Raw genomic sequence first — 14,250 nt, 5'->3', positions numbered from 1 at the left:
TGATAATGATGATAATGATGATGATGATGATAATAATAAGCAGAGGGATATTGCACAGAAATGTCTCCAATATTTTCGATGTACCTGACAGGAGAGAGCGTGTCAACCACAGCACATTTCCATCCACCTGTTTCTATGCAAATGTTCAGTCTGCTGCTCAAAGCAGAGGCTGGAAATGCAAACAGCCCAAAGCCTCAGTAAGGCCAGAACTGATTTTATTTTTCATTGTGCTTTGATGGGCTCAACACGTCCAAGAAACAGCTGTTGTTTCCTCCGTCAGGCCTGAGCTGAGGTGGTGTTGTTCTTTGTTTGGTTTGTCTCTTAAAGGAGATGAAGCAAGATGAAGGAAAGCTCCAGCTCAACTGTAGTACACACACACACACACATATATATATATATACATATATATATATTAATTGCTTCAAAAGAGGATTTATGGGCTTTCTAGGTTTTATCACTTTGAAGCTGATCAGAGGTCACTATAAATGACAGGAACTGGGCAGCCCTGAAGTGTATTTGGCCTGAGCACCTGCACATTTCACATTACTGTAAGGTGCTGAATCTCACTAACATTTCGTGGTCATGCTCGTCATCTCCTGTGTGTCGGCCTCTTTACCGAGGTCATGCTTACTTCCTGGTTTTGCACTGAGCTTTGGCTGGAGCTCGTTAGTGCCACCATGTCTTTGTGTCCTTTCACTCTGTGATGTTTTAACTGTCAAGGTTTTACTTTTTTGTCTCAACTAAAGAAAATCAAAAGGACCATAATAGTTCTCTAAAAGTTTCTGTGTAAATAATAAATGACAGTGAATAGTATTGCATAGATTTGTTATGTTGTTGGTTTTCAGTGTGTTTGCTTCCAGAGTGTGTCGACTGAACTTGTAGTTCAGCCTCTCAGGACTTTTGATTGTTGTCAGAGCCGCTGGTCTGTAGTCCCTGAGACAGTTTACAGCAGGATGTTGGGAGCGTTGCTGTCGTGGAAGTCCTAAGGCAGGTGGGGAGAGTCCACTGTGATGAGAAACACCTCTGTCAGTTTCACAGCACCGTCCCGGAGGACCGGGATCTGTGCATTTACATCACAGAGGAGTTTGATGAGAAAATCATAGACATGTTGTGCACACGTCCAGTGTCCTTAAACTGGTGTAGTGGAAGCTGTTGATTGTCTTTGAATAAGTTACGTGGTTCGTAATGTGTCTGCTCTACCTGAGCAGCACCAGCGCAGCTTCACTCAGTGTGACTGAAGCTGCTCAGAAGCTGCGTTTGGCCTCAGTTATGTAACCCAGCAGTCGGTGTGTTTATGTTAACAGAGTTAGAAACAGGGAAACGTGACTGGACTGGCACATTGTGGAAGAGGAGACACTTTAAAGACGTTATACAGACGATTTAAAAAAGTAAATGCAAATAAAGGTCGACAGAAACATCTGAGTGAAAATGCACCTGATTGGTGCAAAATTTAAGTTTCTGCAGTACTGTAGTAGGAAAGTCTATCAGTACACACACACACACACACACACACACACACACACACACACACACACAGCTCGTGGCGGCTGTGTTCATCCACAGAGGTTTGTACTGTTCTGGCTCCTCCACAGTGACACACTGCACCCTCCACCCTGCCCACCACACCCCTCCACTGACACCACCCTGTTACTGAAGCTAAACGCCAGCGTTACACAACAGCAGAGGAAATAATGAAGCAATCCTGTTACATGGCCTCTTGGCACACATGGGCCTGATATCAGCCATCTTGAACACCACACATGCACATAAAGGCTTTCAGCTGAACTATCTTTGTGTTCGTTGGCATACGTGGTTACAGTTTAGCTTTTAAAAAGCAGTTATTAGCTCCGTCATCCAGCTGTGACATGTTTTGATTTATTTGGTACAGTTGTGCTGTGAGCTCCTCCAGCTCTGACAGCACAGAGATCCAGCAGGGAGCGAGACAGCGACTGAGAGACAGACCGGTGTTTAAAGGGTGAGACAGGGACTGAGAGACAGACCGGTGTTTAAAGGGTGAGACAGGGACTGATGTTCTTAAGAGTCTTAGTCGTCCTGGGCTGTGCGTCTGTCTGCTCAGCCTCTCTGTGTTCACATTAAACCCTCTGTTGCATCTCTGATCCAGCTATTACATCATCTCTGTATCTACCAGGAGCTGTGTGAACTCATTAAAGAGCCTCACTGCAGACTGCCTTCAAAGATCTAGTGAAATCTGTTGGCCACACGATACACGAGGGAGGGGAGAGTGGCTGGTTGGTGGGGTAAGGAAGGTAAACGTGTGTGTCTATATAGAGAGATAGATGGATGTCATTTTTCTGAAGACTACTTACAAGACACACACTTTGATAACTAACAGTTTTTCACATTTCTATAGCAAAATATAAAGACAAAGGCTTTTTGCACAGCATGGTAGTGGTGAAATAATGAGATGGAGGTAATGAAACAGGTAAAAGTAGTAAGTTTGTGTTGAAACACTGTTTAAACAGACTAATCTTGTTGTGATTTATGACACAAATCTGGAGGCACATTTATAAAGTGCGCTCTAAAGTCGTTGTTTATTAGTGCTGTTCCTTCACGACACTGGAGCATTACTTCTGAAGTCTGTTTCCGTGTGAGCCCTGCAGATGAATCATCTTCATGAAGAATGACGTTTAAGGAAATGCTGAATCTGAATCTGATTTTTTAATTGTAATGTTGGTCAAATGTTTTGAATCGAACATGTTGCACTAATGTCTACATGTTACATGTTACACGAGAGTCTGTTGAAGTTTTTCTTGGCTTTAAGCGTCTTTTCTTCCATCACTAACTCTGCAAAACTCACCATGTCTCTATCAAAACACACTTAAACATTCCCATATCACTGAGAGAATAAAGACAACAGTTGTTTTGTTTTATTTTACCACAGTTTTTAGACAAAGAACAAAGACAGGACAGAGTGTCTGATATGAGAGGTCGTCCAAAATGAATGAACGTGTGTGTGTTAGATCTTTGTTTGACTCCTTCCTGCTACAGACTGCTCAAGTCATGCTATGTTACCTAGCAACAGTTGCCCACTCTGCAAAACACACACACACACACACACACACACACAAATGAGTATCAGCAGGCATTCTTGTTATCTGGCAACTGTACTGGCTCAGTTCATCATGACAGGAGAACAAAGGAGTGTGTGTGTGTGTGTGTGTGTGTCTCCTTTGAAAGCTGACTCTAGCTCTGCCTTTACTGTCCTTCCACTCAGCATGTGTGTGTTTGTGCGTCTGCATGCACAGACCTGAAACAGTCGGGGCCTCGTGCCTTGCTTGTAGGCTTGTTAGCCAGCCTGGAGAAGAACCAGTCAACCGCGTCAGATGCAGTTTTGGTTGAAATTGGGTCAATAAAAAGCCCCTCCCCTGCCTGAGCAGATGGAGCAGGGTGAGTGTAATCTCCTGCCTCCTGTGGGTCTGTGTGTGCATGTGTAATTAGAGCTTACCTTTATGTCGTGCAGATGAAACGTTTGTCTCCTTTTGCTGAAGCAGTTCAGTCCACTCACTTTGATGACTGATAACAACACCACACACGTTTAGTAAAGCTGAGAAACAGAAAGTAGTTACACTGTTCCTGCTGCACACCTGGACCCACACCTGCATGTGTTGGCAGCGCTGTTTGATTTAGTTGTTTCAGTTTTTGGTTGGTTGTTGTACAAGATTTAATGTGTGTGTCTCTGTGAGTGTGTGTGTTAGATGGAGCAGTGTGTGTGCTGTTACAGTGGTAGAGGATAAACCTGCTGAGCATCAATGGACAGATTACTAACTCTGGTTTGTGGTCAGCTGATAAAAGCGTGATGCTGTGGGTGGGTTCAGCATCGGGGCGCTCATCTTCTTTTTCATCCAGCTCTTTTTATTATTCTTCCAGCAGTTAAACGCATAAACGTACGCGAGTAAACGTACGCGGGTAAACGTGCAGCGTCGCTCCCACCGCTTCCCTCCCCATGAGACCAGATCAAACACTGATATATACTCAGGGTGTGCACAGATCATATATACACATCAAACACAACATAATCATGAAACCATATCACAGGCTGACATATTCTCAACATAACTGATGAATGGTTGCCAGGAACCATGGGATTTTCCAGCACAGCCTCTGATGGTGAACCTAATCGTCTCATCACGTCTCTAATCCACTTCCCAAATTGTCGAGGGTCCTCCCACCTGGTCAGAATCTGTCTTCTGGCCAGCAAAGAGGAGAACGCAGTCGTGTTCGATTCACGCGTATCAGTGAAATCAGAGGGGTTGGTGGGTCAAAGATTGAACTCCATGTAACTTTGGACACTTTGTGGACGGAGCTGGGTCCACATCAGTCTTGATGCTTGAAAGTTTGTCCTCAGACCAGTGGAGGCGATATTGTGCCTAAGAGACATTGATGAGGTGGAGATGATCTTAAAACCTGTAGCCAAGTTGTCTCTGGTGTTTGTCCCAGGTCGCCTCCCATCTGTGTTTAAGGTCCTCTAAGAAAGTCAACCTGGATTCATTAAACACATTTCACCCAGGATCTGTTCCAAGTCAATTTTCAAGTCTGATACTTTAAATGATGGAGCTCATGTCCAGTGGAGAAGCTGAAGGTTAACATCCAGGATTAGATGAGACTAAACATCTAATCTGCAAATATCTTAAAAAAAGCTGAAACTTTTGAGACGACTCTTCAAAGGAAGCAAACCCGTTATCTCCCGTTGACTGCAGCCAGCCGTCCAGTGCTTTGTGTCTAACTGACGGTGTAAACAGGCGGGCTGTCCTTATTGGAGCAGCAAGCACAGCTCAGGAAGATTAACGGCTCTTTTGAATTCCAGATTAGAAATGAATGAATAACCTGTAGAGCTTTGTTTAGTTGAGCTCTCCTCCAGAGCTACCCAACCGAATCTGCTCCATTCATCCAGTAAAGCAACGGCCGAATATTTGCTGCCCAGTAATAGTGTGGAAAGTTTGGAAGGGATTGTCTGAGGTAGCTGCAGGGTTTCTGTCCTTATCCTGGTTGTTTTTTGCTCCATATAAACTGAGATAAGTGACTATCTAAGTTGATAAAGTTTAGGACATTTTTATAGAGTTAATCGCTCCTCCTGCAGAAAGGTAGAGTGCTTCATCTAATCTGTCCTTGTTTTGTTTTAAACAGTGCAATCATGCAACCTATTGAATAAAAACAACCTCTTGACCCTCATTCTTTGGTCCCATTTCTAAACATCTCTTTCTCTCCAGGGTTTTAGACGCGATCGTCACTGAACAGCTGATTGCTTTGACTAAATGAGGCTTTTCAATCACTCCAATCAGGTTTATCAGCACAGAGGGATGAGTGAGGCTGGCTGCTGTAGTTTCATCATTAAACACTGGATAACTGTATTTTATTGATTAGGTCTTGTGTATATAAGGAGAAATGGAGTCATTTAAAATGTAAGAAACACTGTAATCATTAAAGAGTTCAAGTAAACTCGTACAGTCACATCGTGTTTAAATCACCAGGCAGGAAGGCCAAAAAAGCTCATTTTCTAAACGCTCGTTGTTTCTACATGAATGCTGTAGATCAGTGGCACATTTGGCAGCTGTCGTTTTGCCGTTATGAGCTCAAATATTAAGCAGCCCTGAGGGAGGGAAGGTAACAGGGTAGTTGCTGCTGTCTCCTCTGAGCTCAAACAGTCACTTTCCTACACATTAGATCCACTACAGCAACTCGATGCAACATTTTGCCAGCATCTGGTGAATTTAGCCGCCTGCTAATAACACTGAATGGAGTTGCTAATAATAGCAGGAGTAATGTAGTATTGTCTCCTTCCTGCTATGTTGTCATTGTGTAAACACACGACTGTCAGTAAACTCGTATTGAACAAAGGGGAAGGAAGTGGAGAGGGAGCAATCTGAAAGGGGAGAAAGTGAAAGACAGTCAGTCAAAGAGCGCTGTGAGGAAATAGGACAGTCCTGCGTCACACAGAGCGAGCGAGAGAGGAAGTGTGTGTCAGCCGGCCCTGCCTCTGTCCCTCCCTCCCTCCCTCTCATCTCTCTCCCTCCTTGCGTCAGCAGCAGTTAAAATGTCGGCTGTGTAGCTAGTCCTCCGCTCTGCTCGCTCCCTCTCGGCCATCTGTCTCTTCTTACCACAGGAGGAAACCGCACTCTGTTGCTCTTCCTCGCCCGTTCTTTTTCACTTCGTCATCCTTTTCTCTTCTTTCTTCCTGTCTCGGCCCCGGTTGCTGGATCAAAGCGAGTTTTTCTCCAAAGCCATCGCCTCTCAGTGTTAGTTTGGACACGGAGGACAGAGGTAACGTTACGGTTTTATATCCTCTGCTGTTTCCGAAGAACTGTTGTGGTTTACATTTTGAAGCAGGCCGAGTTTGATTGATGAGGTAATGCATTTGAGTAACACATACTGGCTGTGAACTGTGAAAACTACCCACAGCTTCTATTCTGGGAATGCTGCTCCGTCCTAGATGTTGACTTCTGGGGTGTTTGTGTGTTGGAGAGCTGCTTTTTCTACCTTCACTTGTACCTGCTCCAAAAAATGTCACGTACTTTGCCCGTCCTACATGTGTGATGACTGCTGTGGAGCAGAAGCTGCCATTAGAGCTGTAATGAACAAATATAAAATGATGTATTAACACAAGTGGTCCTGTGCACGACGCGCGTGATCCATAATCACATGGGATACTGGTCAGTGCGAACTACTCTTACTAAAATGTGTTTAGCAGCAATTTCATCTGGTTTTTGTGAACTCGGACAGAAATCGCAGTTGGAAGAAGTGAGAATTTAATCCGTGAGACAAACTGGGAGCATGTAGGCAGCTCCCTCTCTCAGCTGGCTGATCCAGGACCGACTGATCCGGGACCGGCTGATCCAGAATCGGCTGATCCTGTTTGCTTCTCCAGAACTACCAGAGAATCAGATTAGCATATCGCTGTGGATGTAAGACAGTAATGATGAGGCAGCTTAAAGAGCTAAAGGTGAATCCAGCCAAAGCATGAAAGGAGTTTATTAGAAACTATTATACAAATAATTTTATATAATAAATTCTACAATTTATTAGACGCTGTGAGATTCTGCAATGTTGCATATGTCGTCCTTGTATCAAATTGCTGGGCACATGTAATGAGTGTCAAAGTCGTGTTGTTGTTCTGGGCCTGATTGACAGACAGGCCTCGGGCTCCAGCAGCTGAGGTAAACGGTTCATTACATGTACGACAGCAGTTTGGGTTGATAACTCCAGTCATCTACCATCAAAGTAATGAGTGGCTTTGAACACAGCCTGTGGATTTCTGGAGTGGAAAGCGTTGTGTGTGTGACCCACTTAGACAACACCGCTCATCAGTGCAGCACTGCACCAAGATCAGATTCACAAATTGTATCAATCTTTTGCGTTTTTAGACATCGCAAACATGAAAAGTGCCCGACACGCTCTTGTGTTCGTGTAGAGAACCTACAGACGATGTTGTTATTGCTCGTTTGCTTCCAACACCATGGGAGAATAAATCTCTGATACTAACAGAGGTTTTCACTTACAGTTGAGCCTCATTTGGATTTAAAGGTCATTTCATGTTTCAGGTAGAATCATGTCTGTGTCCAGTGTTGTTTGTGCGGTTGTATGGAGCACAGTTGTGCCGTATTGTCCCCGGTGGAGGAAGATTATTTGAAGTACAGCGGTCCCTCGCTATAACACGGTTCACCTTTCGCAGCTTTGCTCTTTTGCGGATTATTTTTGTCGATTTTGCAGTTTGTTTGTTTTTTTGTTTTTTTACAGCACATGTGTTCTGCGTCCTGATAGGCTGTAGACCAGGGGTGTCAAACTCAAATACACAGTGGGCCAAAATTCAAAACTGGAACAAAGTTGCAGGCTAACATTAATATTTATTGAAAAATAAATCTTCCTCCAGATATAAGAATGAATCTCTTCTTATGGACTCAAACAAGTTTTGCTGAAAAACTGAATATGGAACGAGCAAAGCTTAATACTAAACAATATATATATTAGCTGTTTAATACCAGTAGGCCAGCTCTGATAGTAATTTGGTATGGCTTCGTGGGCCAAATGTAATTAGGCTGCGGGCCAAATTTGGCCCACGGGCCAGAGTTTGACACCTATGCTGTAGACCATAGTCAATCAGTCTCGTGCTGTGTCTCCTGTCCAGGTCAGAGTGCGTCCAGCTTGTCAAATTTACATAAATCTTTGATCCCAGCAGCGTGACTCTGCTGCACTGTATGTTTGTTTTCTGTCGACGAAACATTTTGCACCGTCAAAGGCTCCTGTGGTAGCACCCAAAGGCAGAGGAAGATGATAAAGACAGGTAGACGTTACTAGAGCAGGGCAATATGGCCAAAAATATTTATCGCGATATACATTTAAAATTTGCGATAACGATATAACTGATGATATAACTGACGCGAAACAAAATACTTTACAACTCCACAACTTTATTAGTGCAAAAAAAAAAAAATCAATGTATTTTCACTTCAACAAGCAGCTGTTTTTTATGTGCATTAAAGTTATATAAAAATGTAACAGTGCAAATGCAAATTCCTCGCTGACAGTTTAACCAAAAGGCATTTCCAGTGGAAACTGGCCGACATATCCTCAGCATAACCATGTATAATATCCACAAAACTTAAAAAGAGGTTATACACACACAATACGGTAATATTATGTTGAAGCACAGTGCGTATCACTCCGCGAGGCTCAGCCTACGATAGCTGTAATGCTCCGACAATCCATCAAGCGGTGCGCAGTGTTGCCAACTTAGCGACTTTGTCGCTATATTTAGCGAGTTTTCAGACCCCCTAAAAAACGACGTGAAAGCGCATATCGCTTTTACTCTCAACAAGCAGCGGGTGCTGTAACGCAGTCAGTTCTTCTTTTACTCTTATGCTGTTTTGTGGATCACAAGGTTTAAAACTACTTATAAACACACACACAAAGTAACTCCACCAGAGTGCCTATTTCAGGTCACTTTTGTGGTCCAAGCCCGGATAAAGGAGCAGGGTTGGAATTGTGACATTAAAAAACAATAATTGCTAAAATAAATTTAATTTGTAGTTCTAAATAAACTCTAAATGCATTTAGGACGTTTTTTTACTCACTTTATGTCTCTTCCACGATGTTATTTCTCTCTCCAACAACATAGGTTAGATTTACATTAGCATGACCAATTATGCAAATTAGGTAATGACGTCATTTAGCGACTTCTAGCGACTTTTAGGACAACCAATAGCGATTTTCCTTACTGAGGAGTTGGCAACACTGGCGGTGCGGCTTCGTAGCTTAGGAAAGTCGTACTGAAACATCTGACAGATTTTCGAGCGCCGTGTACATAAAATCGGTTCGGTAATAACGACGGCCCGCTAGCATGCTCTACCAAAAATAGTGCTTTGTTGTGTATCTGACGGACGAAAGCTAAACCAGTTCCACACCAGTGAAGCTGCAGCATTTTTACAAACCAGTTCTGGTTCATCGTTTCATTCAACGATCCGCTTTCGCTCTTCTTATTCTCCGTCGCCGCCATGCTTTTTACGCCATGTGCGTATGAAAACAAAGGCACTGTGCATGCGCGTTTTACCCATATTCTATCGCCATATCTCATTTTCTTATCATTGCCCAACATTATGCTGGTATTACCGGTATGATATGGCCCAGCCCTAGAAGTTACTGTATTTTTTAGATTATAATATAACTGAACTTATTTTTCCACGAATGTTTGAACTCTGAGAGAGTTTAAACAAGAGACAAACGTGTGAAAATGTTCCTGCCTGTCTGAGTGTATTAAGTGTGTAGTGAGGTTTTACAGCCTTAAAACGTTATTACTTTATTACTATTTTTAGAACGCAACTCACGCGATAAACGAGGGACGCTGTGCAGGTTACAGTCTGTGATGATTTGAGATGCTGTATCATGCGCTTCGTTGATGCTGATTGGTCCACTATGTCTTATCAAAGTCAAAGACAGCGCAGCCATCTGCCAGGAACGTTTAGAGCATTTCATGTTTCCCTCTGCTGACGAGCTGGTCAAAGTGCCACAACTACTACCAGTGATTGGCTGACCACGAGACTGTGCGTGATTGGCCAACCACCGTGCCTAACCTGAAGCCAATAGAGAACCAACTGATTATTATTATCAAGAGGAAATGATAAACACTTGAAGGCTGAAGGCCGCCAGAAAAGCAACCCGGCTAACGTTCAGCTCAGTGATTCCTGTTCCTGGTGAACAGGAGAAGAGTTTCAGCTTTATTTACACAGCGCCAAATCACAACAACAGTGGCCTCAAGGCGCTTTATATTGTAAGGTAGACCCTACAATAACAATAACTATAAATAAAACCTATGCAGGCTCAAGCTATGACAGACTGCACAGAAGCATGTCTGTGTAGGTCTGTAGGCTGCACATAAGCAGAGAGAAATGCAGGCAGACAAACCACTGCACCATAGAACAGCAGCAGTCTGCAGCAGAGATGCACCTCTGTAGCTGTAATGTGGGATTACTGAGGGACAGTACTGGTGCAAACCCAGCTTTGCACTACGCTGCTTTTGAGTTATATGATGACATTTAGAATAATTGTTGACAGCGACAGTATAGTTTGTGAAATTATCAAACTATACTGTCCATGCACAGTATAGTCAGCTGGTTAAAGAACGTCTCACTCTTCATGGGTTCATCGGGTAACTCGCAGTCATCGAGGGCCCTTTGTAACATCTCACACATACTTTAGTTGCTCTGATACACAATATCTCAGCTGTAACAACCCTGCACAGTGTTCCCAGAGCTCCCAGCTGGACGTTTCCAGCTGGTAAAAAACACTTTAGTATGCATGCATGTGTCACGTGATCAAAGCAGAAGAGGAGATCTGTAAGTGATCATAAGTTTGTTTATTCAGCACTCGTACAGTCAGCAGTATTCTATAGCACAGCAGTGTCATAATGTGCCCGCTGTACACAGAAGAACTCTGAGTGCATTTATGTTGACATTGACCCTTCAGTGCTAAAAACAGTAACACAAACAACTTTAATGAGACTCACTAAACACCAAATGTTCGAATGCATATGTGCATCTGTCAGTGTCTGTCAGCACGATTCACTGAGTGAGGGATGTTTGCACGTGCCGTGGCATTCTGGCCCCTGGCTGAGCAGTCAGGACGCTCTGATGGTTCACTGCATATCTTATTGATACGGAGGAGTCGAGAGCAAACTGCTCATGTGTGTTTTAATTTGATGCACTCTTTTTCTGATGCTCGTTCTGTCTTTGATGAGGCAGTGGCTTCCTTGAAGCTTGCGTGTGGTAACCTCTTGAGGTTTCTTAGCGAGGCATGAGCTCATAATCTCCTCTTCATTCTCCTTTACAATCGATTGAACTTCTGTCAATTATAGACACACAGCAGCAGAGGAAATGTCTTTGTGCTCGCGGGGACTGATCTGCTTTCCCAGCATGCCGCTGTGCCGCGTCTGTTCTCCTGAGATGTTCTGGTTCCCCGAGAGTTTTCATTGTATTTTTACCTCTAAATATAAGGACCTCAGTGTGCGTGTGTGTGTGTCTTGAATCAGTGTGCAGTGTCTTTAAGAAGATGAGCTGAAGTCCTTTCAGAGGGAGACGATCAAGGTTTATTTAAAAACTTTCACTCTTTAATTTAATCTTAATCCAGCAGTTATAAGTCTCAGTTATTTACCACTGATGATTTAAAAACATAATCTCGTCATGTTTTTATGACTCAAGCATTTGTTCATTTTTCAATAAACTCATTTTAGTATTAATTGTTGTCTTTAGACACTTTGGAGGACAAAGTGTTTTTTCTCCACCTGGACTAAATGCGTGAACACCAGGCCCTGAGTTTCATCTTAGAGAGCAGCTGGATTTGTTTTACGAGCCAAACTCATCGTGGTGAAGTGGAACATAGAAAAAAATCATTTTATCTTTACTTCTTGTTTTTTCTAATTGATGGAAGTCAAAAATGTTATTTCAAATATAATTTGGTGAAGTTTGTGATTCCAGTGTTATTTATAAAAATGGACCAAGCATAACTTTTGATGTGTAGGACAGCTTCAGTATCTGTTTATAAAACCTTTCCATCGGTTCTGTGTAGGGCTGCCACAAACGATTATTTTGATAGTCGACTAGTCAGATCATCATCCATTGGACGTAAAACGTACAGCTTATTGCACCAGCAGCATCTGCTCTTATATAACTATCATTAGCTTACAGCTTTAAGTGTTTAAGGTATGTGCTAACTAAAAATAAAGACAAGATGATACTTTATTACATTTTAATGAAATTTGCAGATTGTTTCGGTGAAGTTTAATAAACTCCTTGCTATCTAAAATATAACAGGACACCGGAGTAAATTCTTGAGCATCTCACACTTCTGATAATCAGCTGTCTGCTTGACGTTTATTCAGCTGTGTAAAAACTATAACTTTAATCTCAGCCAAACCGATTTACTCAGGAACAAATAAAATACTGAAAAAAGCCAAACAATAACATTTTGAAGTTATCTAAGTGACTTATATATCATGTTTAACCTGAGTAGCGAAAGACGGCGGTGGGTTTGAAGCCAGGAGTCCGGTGTTCTCACGGCTCTAGTTAGCCTAGCCCCCAGCTAGCTATCGAGCTAGTGGGTAACAGACGTCTCCGAAAACGTCGGAGCGCTTTTGAAAATATGTGGTGTCTTGATAAACTGAGCAGATATTTGAGGTTTACACAGGTACATTCTCGCCTGAAAATTTAAGTTTTGTTAAACGTTTATTTTGTGACCCAGAAAGAATAATAAGAGTAATATTAAAACTAACTAGCTGCCGCCATTGTTGGAAACTGAGCTGGGCTGCGCTATGAATTCTGGGACACAGCTTCTTCTTCTTCGGGGTTTAACGGCAGCTGGCATCCTTGTACATGCAGTGCTGCCATCTTCTGTTTCAGTCCGTTATTACACTCTTAAATCCTACTACTTATTCCTGCGTCTTTTGTGATCTTACAAAGCTTCAAACGACGCGTCGACTATTAAATCAGTCGTTGACGATTCTGATAGTCGACGTAATCGTGGCAGCCCTAGTTCTGTGTGTGTGGAAGTGACTCAGTGGGTAAACACTCACCTGAACACAGAAAAGACTGACGTACGTTTTGAGACCTGAATTTGGGCTCGATGTTCATTTTCGATGGCCGAGCTTTCAGAACTGTTCGGTTTTGAAATTCGTCTTGAATCAATGTGAAATGGAAAAATTAAATATTGTCCTTTTTGGCATTTGCCTTAATTACATAGTGACAATGGCGAGGACGAGGGAGAGGAAGACAGACTCGAACCCAGGACTCTGCTCTGTGGTTGCTGCTCACCCGCTGAGCTACACTGGCACAAGCGACGTTGTGAAATTTCCTTTCACAATAAGCTGTTGAGAGTACCGTGACTTATCAGCCTTGCACCTGTGAATTGCATATAACCTTTGCATTTCCTCTACTGTTGCCCTACGTTGCTAAATGCTGCAGTCATGGAGGCGTCCACAGACAGATACTGAAGCAGTGGGGCAAAGGACAGAGACCAAAGAGAGGACATGCACATAACTGTGAATGTTTCTGAAGACATTTGTGGTGATAATGAAACATAAGTGTGAAAGGTTTAACCTTCTGTTGCATCCTTTAAACAACCTGACGGTGCACGCTGGGCAGTTTTGGTTTTTAGAAACTAGTATGTTGCAAATCATTTCCTGTACCTTACTTTATAAAATGTCCTGATTAATGTGTTGGCCATTGATTCTGTTAAATAATAATTCGATGCTTCCCATAAAAAGGGGAAGATTGTGAATTTGAGATACAGATGACATGTTTCCTGCTACTGACTTCTTCTTTCTAAGATCAGCTGGAGACAGTCTTGTAAATCCAGCAGAGTCGCAGAAAAAACAAGCGAGACTAGAAAGGGCAGAGCTGCTTGTTGGACCTGGGTAAACCTGCATCACCGGGGTCCAGAGAAACCCTGGATAGACCCTGCTGGTCAGAAATGCTGATGATGTCTGACATCCTGGACACTAGTGACACTTGTAACCCTAACCCTCTTAAATACATACAATGCTAGCAATTGCATTCTGCTAGTAAATGCTGGAAATATGATCTGCGTGGACAGAAATAGAGCTGCACAGCCGAACCCTTCTGCCTCCTGTGGCTGTGTGTTTGGGAGGAGAGCTTCACAGTAGCCATGGTTTCACCTCTAATCTCTCCACCAGACTGGCCTCGTTATGTAACCATGAAGCCACAGCAGCACAAACGTGCGCTCGTCCAC

At 42.9% G+C, this 14,250-nt stretch overlaps 1 protein-coding gene and 1 long non-coding RNA gene across 9 annotated transcripts in view; both read left to right on the top strand.

The window, feature by feature from the left end:
* jmjd1cb (jumonji domain containing 1Cb) overlaps window positions 1-14,250 on the top strand; it is a 116,212-nt gene that overhangs the window by 57,665 nt on the left and 44,297 nt on the right. The gene's annotated exons all lie outside the window — the stretch shown is intronic.
* LOC146513289 (uncharacterized) lies at window positions 6,979-13,861 on the top strand. The gene is made up of 2 exons (XR_014875708.1): window positions 6,979-7,790; window positions 8,109-13,861. It is a non-coding gene; the product is annotated as an uncharacterized LOC146513289 (long non-coding RNA).

The sequence above is a fragment of the Neolamprologus multifasciatus genome, chromosome 8 (genome assembly GCF_963576455.1).
Source record: "Neolamprologus multifasciatus chromosome 8, fNeoMul1.2, whole genome shotgun sequence".
Lineage (NCBI taxonomy): Eukaryota > Metazoa > Chordata > Actinopteri > Cichliformes > Cichlidae > Neolamprologus > Neolamprologus multifasciatus.
The sequence above is the reverse complement of the archived record's forward strand: the minus strand, read 5'-3'. Positions and strand labels throughout refer to the sequence as shown.